This window comes from Rattus norvegicus, chromosome 6 (genome assembly GCF_021556685.1).
Source record: "Rattus norvegicus strain SHRSP/BbbUtx chromosome 6, alternate assembly SHRSP_T2T, whole genome shotgun sequence".
Lineage (NCBI taxonomy): Eukaryota > Metazoa > Chordata > Mammalia > Rodentia > Muridae > Rattus > Rattus norvegicus.
In genome coordinates this window covers 113,361,475-113,372,500 of record NC_141539.1, presented here as the reverse complement: position 1 = coordinate 113,372,500, position 11,026 = coordinate 113,361,475, and positions in this window count along the sequence as shown.

Here is an 11,026-nt window from a genome sequence, read left to right as displayed (position 1 = left end):
TCTTTCTTTCTTCCTTCCTTTCTTTCTTCCTTCCTTCCTTCCTTTCTTCCTTTTTTTCTTTCTTCCTTTCTTTCTTTCTTCCTTCCTTCCTTCTGTAGGATTTATTTTATTTAGATGAACACACTCTACCTGTCTTCAGACACACAAGAAAAGGGCATCAGATCCCATTACAGAGTCACCATGTGGTTGCTAGGAATTGAAACCAAGACCTCTGAAAGGCCAGTCAGTGCTCTTAACCACTCTCCAGCTCTATAGCAGATTTTCTAATTTAATGGTATCTTTGTTTTCCTTCTTGATAAGCATTGCATTTTCCTGGGCCCTACTTGTTAGAAGCTCTTATGAATGCTTTGCCAACTGAATATTCATGTTTTAATATTTTAAATATGAGTAATTTTAATAATGAGTAATATTTTTACTTGCAATGATAGAATTCATTTTTTTTATTTCTATATTTTTTTTATAAACTTGAGTATTTCTTATATACATTTCAAGTGTTATTCCCTTTCCCGGTATCCGGGCAAACATCCCCCTCCCCCCTCCCCTTCCTTATGGGTGTTCCCCTCCCAACCCTCCTCCCATTGCAGCCCTCCCCCCACCAGTCTAGTTCACTCGGGGTTCAGTCTTAGCAGGACCCAGGGCTTCCCCTTCCACTGGTGCTCTTACTAGGATATGCATTGCTACCTATGAGGTCAGAGTCCAGGGTCAGTCCATGTATAGTCTTTAGGTAGTGGCTTAGTCCCTGGAAGCTCTGGTTGCTTGGCATTGTTGTACATATGGAGTCTCGAGCCCCTTCAAGCTCTTCCAGTTCTTTCTCTGATTCCTTCAACGGGGGTTCTATTCTCAGTTCAGTGGTTTGCTGCTGGCATTCGCCTCTGTATTTGCTGTATTCTGGCTGTGTCTCTTAGGAGCGATCTACATCCGGCTCCTGTCGGTCTGCACTTCTTTGCTTCATCCATCTTGTCTAATTGGGTGGCTATATATGTATGGGCCACATGTGGGGCAGACTCTGAATGGGTGTTCCTTCAGTCTCTGTTTTAATCTTTGCCTCTCTCTTCCCTGCCAAGGGTATTCTTGTTCCCCTTTTAAAGAAGGAGTGAAGCATTCACATTTTGATCATCCGTCTTGAGTTTCATTTGCTCTAGGCATCTAGGGTAATTCAAGCATTTGGGCTAATAGCCACTTATCAATGAGTGCATACCATGTATGTCTTTCTGTGCTTGGGTTAGCTCACTCAGGATGATGTTTTCCAGTTCCAACCATTTGCCTACGAATTTCATAAAGTCGTTGTTTTTGATAGCTGAGTAATATTCCATTGTGTAGATGTACCACATTTTCTGTATCCATTCCTCTGTTGAAGGGCATCTGGGTTCTTTCCAGCTTCTGGCTATTATAAATAAGGCTGCAATGAACATAGTGGAGCACGTGTCTTTTTTATATGTTGGGGCATCTTTTGGGTATATGCCCAAGAGAGGTATAGCTGGATCCTCAGGCAGTTCAATGTCCAATTTTCTGAGGATTCTCCAGACTGATTTCCAGAATGGTTGTACCAGTTTGGAATCCCACCAACAATGGAGGAGTGTTCCTCTTCCTCCACATCCTCGGCAGCATCTGTTGTCCCCTGAGTTTTTGATCTTAGCCATTCTCACTGGTGTGAGGTGAAATCTCAGGGTTGTTTTGATTTGCATTTCCCTTATGACTAAAGATGTTGAACATTTCTTTAGGTGTTTCTCAGCCATTCGGCATTCCTCAGCTGTGAATTCTTTGTTTAGCTCTGAACCCCATTTTTTAATAGGGTTATTTGTTTCCCTGCGGTCTAACTTCTTGAGTTCTTTGTATATTTTGGATATAAGGCCTCTATCTGTTGTAGGATTGGTAAAGATCTTTTCCCAATCTGTTGGTTGCCGTTTTGTCCTAACCACCGTGTCCTTTGCCTTACAGAAGCTTTGTAGTTTTATGAGATCCCATTTGTCGATTCTTGATCTTAGAGCGTAAGCCATTGGTGTTTTGTTTAGGAAATTTTTTCCAGTGCCCATGTGTTCCAGATGCTTCCCTAGTTTTTCTTCTATTAGTTTGAGTGTGTCTGGTTTGATGTGGAGGTCCTTGATCCACTTGGACTTAAGCATGGATCGATCTGCATTCTTCTACATGTTGACCTCCAGTTGAACCAGCACCATTTGCTGAAAATGCTATCTTTTTTCCATTGGATGGTTTTGGCTCCTTTGTCAAAAATCAAGTGACCATAGATGTGTGGGTTCATTTCTGGGTCTTCAATTCTATTCCATTGGTCTATCTGTCTGTCTCTGTACCAATACCATGCAGTTTGTATCACTATTGCTCTGTAATACTGCTTGAGTTCAGGGATAGTGATGCCCCCTGAAGTCCTTTTATTGTTGAGGATAGCTTTAGCTATCCTGGGTTTTTTGTTATTCCAGATGAATTTGCAAATTGTTCTGTCTAACTCTTTGAAGAATTGGATTGGTATTTTGATGGGGATTGCATTGAATCTGTAGATTGCTTTTGGTAAAATGGCCATTTTTACTATATTAATCCTGCCAATCCATGAGCATGGGAGATCTTTCCATCTTCTGAGGTCTTCTTCAATTTCCTTCTTCAGTGTCTTGTAGTTCTTATTGTACAGATCTTTTACTTGCTTGGTTAAAGTCACACCGAGGTACTTTATATTATTTGGGTCTATTATGAAGGGTGTCGTTTCCCTAATTTCTTTCTCGGCTTGTTTCTCTTTTGTGTAGAGGAAGGCTACTGATTTATTTGAGTTAATTTTATACCCAGCCACTTTGCTGAAGTTGTTTATCAGCTTTAGTAGTTCTCTGGTGGAACTTTTGGGATCACTTAAATATACTATCATATCATCTGCAAACAGTGATATTTTGACTTCTTCTTTTCCGATCTGTATCCCCTTGACCTCCTTTTGTTGTCTGATTGCTCTGGCTAAAACTTCAAGAACTATATTGAATAAGTAGGGAGAGAGTGGGCAGCCTTGTCTAGTCCCTGATTTTAGTGGGATTGCTTCAAGTTTCTCTCCATTTAGTTTAATGTTAGCAACTGGTTTGCTGTATATGGCTTTTACTATGTTCAGGTATGGGCCTTGAATTCCTATTCTCTCCAGGACTTTTATCATGAAGGGGTGTTGAATTTTGTCAAATGCTTTCTCAGCATCTAATGAAATGATCATGTGGTTTTGTTCTTTCAGTTTGTTTATATAATGGATCACGTTGATGGTTTTCCGTATATTAAACCATCCCTGCATGCCTGGGATGAAGCCTACTTGGTCATGGTGGATGATTGTTTTGATGTGCTCTTGGATTCGGTTTGCCAAAATTTTGTTGAGTATTTTTGCATCGATATTCATAAGGGAAATTGGTCTGAAGTTCTATTTCTTTGTTGTGTCTTTGTGTGGTTTAGGTATAAGAGTAATTGTGGCTTCTTAGAAGGTATTCGGTAGTGATCCATCTGTTTCAATTTTGTGGAATAGTTTGGATAATATTGGTATGAGGTCTTCTATGAAGGTTTGGTAGAATTCTGCACTAAACCCGTCTGGACCTGGGCTCTTTTTGGTTGGGAGACCTTTAATGACTGCTTCTATTTCCTTAGGAGTTATGGGGTTGTTTAACTGGTTTATCTGTTCCTGATTTAACTTCGGTACCTGGTATCTGTCTAGGAAATTATCCATTTCCTGAAGATTTTCAAGTTTTGTTGAATATAGGTTTTTATAGTAAGATCTGATGATTTTTTGAATTTCCTCTGAATCTGTTGTTATGTCTCCCTTTTCATTTCTGGTTTTGTTAATTTGGACACACTCTCTGTGTCCTCTCGTTATTCTGGATAAGGGGTTATCTATTTTGTTGATTTTCTCAATGAACCAACTTTTGGTTCTGTTGATTCTTTCTATGGTCCTTTTTGTTTCTACTTGGTTGATTTCCGCTCTGAGTTTGATTATTTCCTGCCTTCTACTCCTCCTGGGTGTATGTGCTTCTTTTTGTTCTAGAGCTTTTAGGTGTTCTGTCAAGCTGCTGACATATGCTCTTTCCTGTTTCTTTCTGCAGGCACTCAGCGCTACGAGTTTTCTTCTTAGCACAGCTTTCATTGTGTCCCATAAGTTTGGGTATGTTGTACCTTCATTTTCATTAAATTCTAAAAAGTTTTTAATTTCTTTCTTTATTTCTTCCTTGACCAGGTTATCATTGAGTAGAGCATTGTTCAATTTCCAAGTATATGTGGGCATTCTTCCTTGATTGTTATTGAAGACCAGTTTTAGGCCGTGGTGGTCCGATAGCACGCATGGGATTATTTCTATCTTTCTGTACCTGTTGAGGCCCGTTTTTTGACCAATTATATGGTCGATTTTGGAGAAAGTACCATGAGGAGCTGAGAAGAAGGTATATCCTTTTGCTTTAGGATAGAATGTTCTATAAATATCCGTTAAGTCCATTTGGCTCATGACTTCTCTTAGTCTGTCTACATCTCTGTTTAATTTCTGTTTCCATGATCTGTCCATTGATGAGAGTGGGGTGTTGAAATCTCCCACTATTATTGTGTGAGGTGCAATGTGTGTTTTGAGCTTTAGTAAGGTTTCTTTTACATATGTAGGTGCCCTTGTATTTGGGGCATAGATATTTAGGATTGAGAGTTCATCTTGGTGGATTTTTCCTTTGATGAATATGAAGTGTCCTTCCTTATCTTTTTTGATGACTTTTAGTTGAAAATTGATTTTATTTGATATTAGAATGGCTACTCCAGCTTGCTTCTTCTGACCATTTGCTTGGAAAATTGTTTTCCAGCCTTTCACTCTGAGGTAATGTCTGTCTTTGTCTCTGAGGTGTGTTTCCTGTAGGCAGCAGAATGCAGGATCCTCGTTGCGTATCCAGTTTGTTAATCTATGTCTTTTTATTGGGGAGTTGAGGCCATTGATGTTGAGAGATATTAAGGAATAGTGATTATTGCTTCCCGTTATATTCATATTTGGATGTGAGGTTATGTTTGTGTGCTTTCATTCTCTTTCTTTTGTTGCCAAGACGATTAGTTTCTTGCTTCTTCTAGGGTATAGCTTGCCTCCTTATGTTGGGCTTTACCATTTATTATCCTTTGTAGTGCTGGATTTGTAGAAAGATATTGTGTAAATTTGGTTTTGTCATGGAATATCTTGGTTTCTCCATCTATGTTCATTGAGAGTTTTGCAGGATACAGTAACCTGGGCTGGCATTTGTGTTCTCTTAGGGTCTGTATGACATCAGTCCAGGATCTTCTGGCCTTCATAGTTTCTGGCGAGAAGTCTGGTGTGATTCTGATAGGTCTGCCTTTATATGTTACTTGACCTTTTTCCCTTACTGCTTTTAATATTCTTTCTTTATTTTGTGCGTTTGGTGTTTTGACTATTATGTGACGGGAGGTGTTTCTTTTCTGGTCCAATCTATTTGGAGTTCTGTAGACTTCTTGTATGCCTATGGGTATCTCTTTTTTTAGGTTAGGGAAGTTTTCTTCTATGACTTTGTTGAAGATATTTACTGGTCCTTTGAGCTGGGAGTCTTCACTCTCTTCTATACCTATTATCCTTAGGTTTGATCTTCTCATTGAGTCCTGGATTTCCTGTATGTTTTGGACCAGTAGCTTTTTCCGCTTTACATTCTCTTTGACAGTTGAGTCAATGATTTCTATGGAATCTTCTGCTCCTGAGATTCTCTCTTCCATCTCTTGTATTCTGTTGGTGAGGCTTGTATCTACAGCTCCTTGTCTCTTCTTTTGGTTTTCTATATCCAGGGTTGTTTCCATGTGTTCTTTCTTGATTGCTTCTATTTCCATTTTTAGTTCCTTCAACTGTTTGATTGTGTTTTCCTGGAATTCTTTCATGAATTTTTGCGATTCTTTCAGGGATTTTTGCGATTCCTCTCTGTAGGCTTCTACTTGTTTATTAATGTTTTCCTGTGTTTTCCTAAGGGAGTTCTTCACGTCTTTCTTGAAGTCCTCCAGCATCATGATCAAATATGATTTTGAAACTAGATCTTGCTTTTCTGGTGTGTTTGGATATTCCATGTTTGTTTTGGTGGGAGAATTGGGCTCCGATGATGCCATGTAGTCTTGGTTTCTGTTGCTTGGGTTCCTGCGCTTGCCTCTCGCCATCAGATTATCTCTAGTGTTACTGTGTTCTGCTATTTCTGACAGTGGCTAGACTGTCCTATAAGCCTGTGTGTCAGGAGTGCTGTAGACCTGTTTTCCTCTCTTTCAGTCAGTTATGGGGACAGAGTGTTCTGCTTTCAGGCGTGTAGTTTTCCTCTGTACAGGTCTTCAGCTGTTCCTGTGGGCCTGTGTCTTGAGTTCACCAGGCAGCTTTCTTGCAGCAGAAAGGTTGGTCTTACCTGTGGTCCCGAGGCTCAAGTTCGCTCGCGGGGTGCTGCCCACGGGCTCTCTGCGGCGGCAGCAACCAGGAATACCTGCGCCGCCCCTTCCGGGAGCTTCAGTGCACCAGGGTTCCAGATGGCCTTTGGTGTTTTCCTCTGGCGTCCGAGATGTGTATGCAGAGTGCAGTCTCTTCTGGTTTCCCAGGCGTGTCTGCCTCTCTGAAGGTTTAGCTCTCCCTCCCACGGGATTTGGGGGCAGAGAACTGTTTATCCGGTCTGTTTCCTTCAGGTTCCGGCAGTGTCTCAGGCAGGTGTCCTGCCGCTCCTGGGCCCTCCCCCACGGGAGCCCAGAGGCCTTATACAGTTTCCTCTTGGGCCAGGGATGTGGGCAGGGGTGGGCAGTGTTGGTGGTCTCTTCCGCTCTGCAGCCTTAGGAGTGCCCACCTGACCAGGAGTTGAGGTCTCTTTCCCACCCTTCATTAGGTTTCTATTGCTGTGATCAAACACCATGACCAGAAACAACTTGTTTATTATCCATTCAGTTGGGCAGGAGCTCAAGGCAGAAACCTAGAGGTAGGAGCCAATGAAGGGGCCATGGAGGCATGCTGCTCACTGGTGTGCTCCTCCTGGCTTGCTTGGTCTGCTTTCTTATAAAACTTAGAATATCCAGGCCAGAGGGCACCACTCGGAGTGAGCTGTGCCCTCCCATATCAATCATCAATAAAATAAATCACAACCTTGTCCATAGGCCAAGTGGTGGCATTTTCTCATTTAAGGTTTTCTCTTCCAAACTGAATCAAGCCTGTATCAAGTTGACATAAAACTAGCAAGCAGGGATGGCCTGTCTGTGGAAGTGACATTAGCACATAAAACAGATGTTCCGGGATGGAGTGGACCTGTGAAGATATGTGGAGTAGAAAGTGCAAGGCAGCAGCCATCTTGGCAGGTTGAGGAATACAGAAGAAGCCGCCACTGTTGCACTGTGGTGAGTCTTGAGAGAAGCACTGGTGGGTTTTGCTCTTCAACGCAATGATGTGTAACTCCGAACATGAATATTCTATTCATGAATTTATATTCTAGCAGCAGACAGACAAAACTATTTGATAAAATGAATTCTAGATCCCGGCCCGCAGCAGCTCTCTGCTCCCAGACCCTGTGAGAGAGAGACCCAACCGCCTGGTCCATATACTTGGAAATTGAACAATGCTCTACTCAATGATAACCTGGTCAAGGAAGAAATAAAGAAAGAAATTAAAAACTTTTTAGAATTTAATGAAAATGAAGGTACAACATACCCAAACTTATGGGACACAATGAAAGCTGTGCTAAGAGGAAAACTCGTAGCGCTGAGTGCCTGCAGAAAGAAACAGGAAAGAGCATATGTCAGCAGCTTGACAGCACACCTAAAAGCTCTAGAACAAAAAGAAGCAAATACACCCAGGAGGAGTAGAAGGCAGGAAATAATCAAACTCAGAGCTGAAATCAACCAAGTAGAAACAAAAAGGACCATAGAAAGAATCAACAGAACCAAAAGTTGGTTCTTTGAGAAAATCAACAAGTAGATAAACCCTTAGCCAGACTAACGAGAGAACACAGAGAGTGTGTCCAAATTAACAAAATCAGAAATGAAAAGGGAGACATAACAACAGATTCAGAGGAAATTCAAAAAATCATCAGATCTTACTATAAAAACCTATATTCAACAAAACTTGAAAATCTTCAGGAAATGGACAATTTCCTAGACAGATACCAGGTACCGAAGTTAAATCAGGAACAGATAAACCAGTTAAACAACCCCATAACTCCTAAGGAAATAGAAGCAGTCATTAAAGGTCTCCCAACCAAAAAGAGCCCAGGTCCAGACGGGTTTAGTGCAGAATTCTACCAAACCTTCATAGAAGACCTCATACCAATATTATCCAAACTATTCTACAAAATTGAAACAGATGGATCACTACCGAATACCTTCTACGAAGCCACAATTACTCTTATACCTAAACCACACAAAGACACAACAAAGAAAGAGAACTTCAGACCAATTTCCCTTATGAATATCGACGCAAAAATACTCAACAAAATTCTGGCAAACCGAATCCAAGAGCACATCAAAACAATCATCCACCATGACCAGGTAGGCTTCATCCCAGGCATGCAGGGATGGTTTAATATACGGAAAACCATCAACGTGATCCATTATATAAACAAACTGAAAGAACAAAACCACATGATCATTTCATTAGACGCTGAGAAAGCATTTGACAAAATTCAACACCCCTTCATGATAAAAGTCCTGGAGAGAATAGGAATTCAAGGCCCATACCTGAACATAGTAAAAGCCATATACAGCAAACCAGTTGCTAACATTAAACTAAATGGAGAGAAACTTGAAGCAATCCCACTAAAATCAGGGACTAGACAAGGCTGCCCACTCTCTCCCTACTTATTCAATATAGTTCTTGAAGTTCTAGCCAGAGCAATCAGACAACAAAAGGAGGTCAAGTGGATACAGATCGGAAAAGAAGAAGTCAAAATATCACTATTTGCAGATGATATGATAGTATATTTAAGTGATCCCAAAAGTTCCACCAGAGAACTACTAAAGCTGATAAACAACTTCAGCAAAGTGGCTGGGTATAAAATTAACTCAAATAAATCAGTTGCCTTCCTCTATACAAAAGAGAAACAAGCCGAGAAAGAAATTAGGGAAACGACACCCTTCATAATAGACCCAAATAATATAAAGTACCTCGGTGTGACTTTAACCAAGCAAGTAAAAGATCTGTACAATAAGAACTTCAAGACACTAAAGAAGGAAATTGAAGAAGACCTCAGAAGATGGAAAGATCTCCCATGCTCATGGATTGGCAGGATTAATATAGTAAAAATGGCCATTTTACCAAAAGCGATCTGTAGAGAGCGGTGTGGCGAAACAAAGATGGCGCCGACATCCAGCCTTGTCTGGATATAAACGACTTACTGCGCATGTGCAGGCTTGTCCCCTTGCTAGGGCTCCCTCTAGTGGTGAACAGCGGTACTGCACATGTGCGGTTTATGCACCAGGTGTTAGTTGACCGTTAATATGCTAATGAGGTGATTCATTCTCCGCCAATCCCTGGAGGACAAGTAGTGGGGTGATCCAAGCCCCACCAATCCCTGAGAGATAATTAGCATACTGTTGTCTATATAAGCCGAGCGATTTTGCTGCTCGGGGTCCCTGTTCAAGAGAGCTGTAACACTGAGAAGAGCTGTAACACTAAGAAGAGCTGTAACACAGTAAAGGCTTGCTCGCAGAAGAATCCTGTTGTCGCGTGTCGTTCTTGCTGGCGGGACATTGGGCGCGCGACAAGTGGTGCCGAGACCCGGGAACCAACATCGCCGGTGCCGAGGGGACCCTTCAATGTGCTAAAGAGGATTCAGAACTGCGAGAAGGTAAATTAAAAGGTAAGCTTCGAGAGGCATGCCCCTTTTTGGAAGAGAGCATGTCAGAAACGGATCAGAGTGAGAAATTAGGCTTCTGAGAGGCATGCCCCTTTTTGGATTTAACAGAGCATGTCAGAAACGGAGCGGAGTGAGAAATTAGGAGCGCGCAAAAAAGAAAAAGGTTACTAAAACAAAAGTGAAAGAGATACAAAAGGCGGAAGAAATGCCGCTGGAGGAAAAAATAGGTATACCCCGGAGGATGAAGTACAAGTCATCCGGAGAGGATACTTTGTATCCATTAAAAGAATTAGAAGCCTTAGAACTGGCTGGCAGTGACTCTGAGCAAGAGTTGTCAGAGTCGGAGGAGGAGGAATTAGAGGAAGAGGCAGCCATATATGAGGAAGAAAGATATGGGCCTAGGTGGAGAGCCACTGTGAAGAAACCTAAAGTTATGGATCCTTTGTGGGCAAGGCTGGTAATTTTGTTTCTTTTTTTCTTTGTGTGGGATAGAGAAGTCACTGACGGCAAGCTTAAGCCCGGACCAAAACCTCTTTGGCAAATGGTCCCTGCCTGCTTAGAGGATAAACGATGTGAGGAAGCCCTTAGAGCCGTTAGGACAGGTCAGAGGGTCCTTGCAGAACAACAAGAAAGTATGTCAGAGGGAGAAAAGGCCTCGAAAGAAAAAAAGAAAAGAAAAGGAGATAAAAGGAACAGAGAGAAGGTAGAGATAAAAAATGGGGTCAGTGCAGCTTTTGTTGTGGCTCAAGTTGAGGCTATTGCTAGGTATGTGATTAGGCTCTGGAAACCTCACAGAGTCATACTGATCAGATTTGATAGAGGTAGACCGCCTGAAAATTTATTCAGGAGAATCAAACAAAAAGATAAACTTGAGTGTGCCTACTTGGATTCCTGGTCTCAAGGAGATTTAGCAAGTGACAAGGTGCTTCTCTTAAAAAAGCAGTTTCAATCGGCCCTTGGAGCCTTGCACCTGTAGCTAAGATATGTGTAGCCACTTCAATTTTGTTTTCTGATTGGTTTTAAATGTATAAATATTCTCTACATGCCTTGGTTATGGACTATTGGGTTTTAAGTTATTGGATATGGTTTTAAAAAGGTCAATTTCACCACCCTCCTCATGTGGGGATTAACCCTCATGGTCTGATCCCGCTAAAACTTTGGCAGATGGATGTCACACACATATCTCAATTTGGAAATTTAAAATATGCATATTTCTGTTGATACCTGTTCTGGTA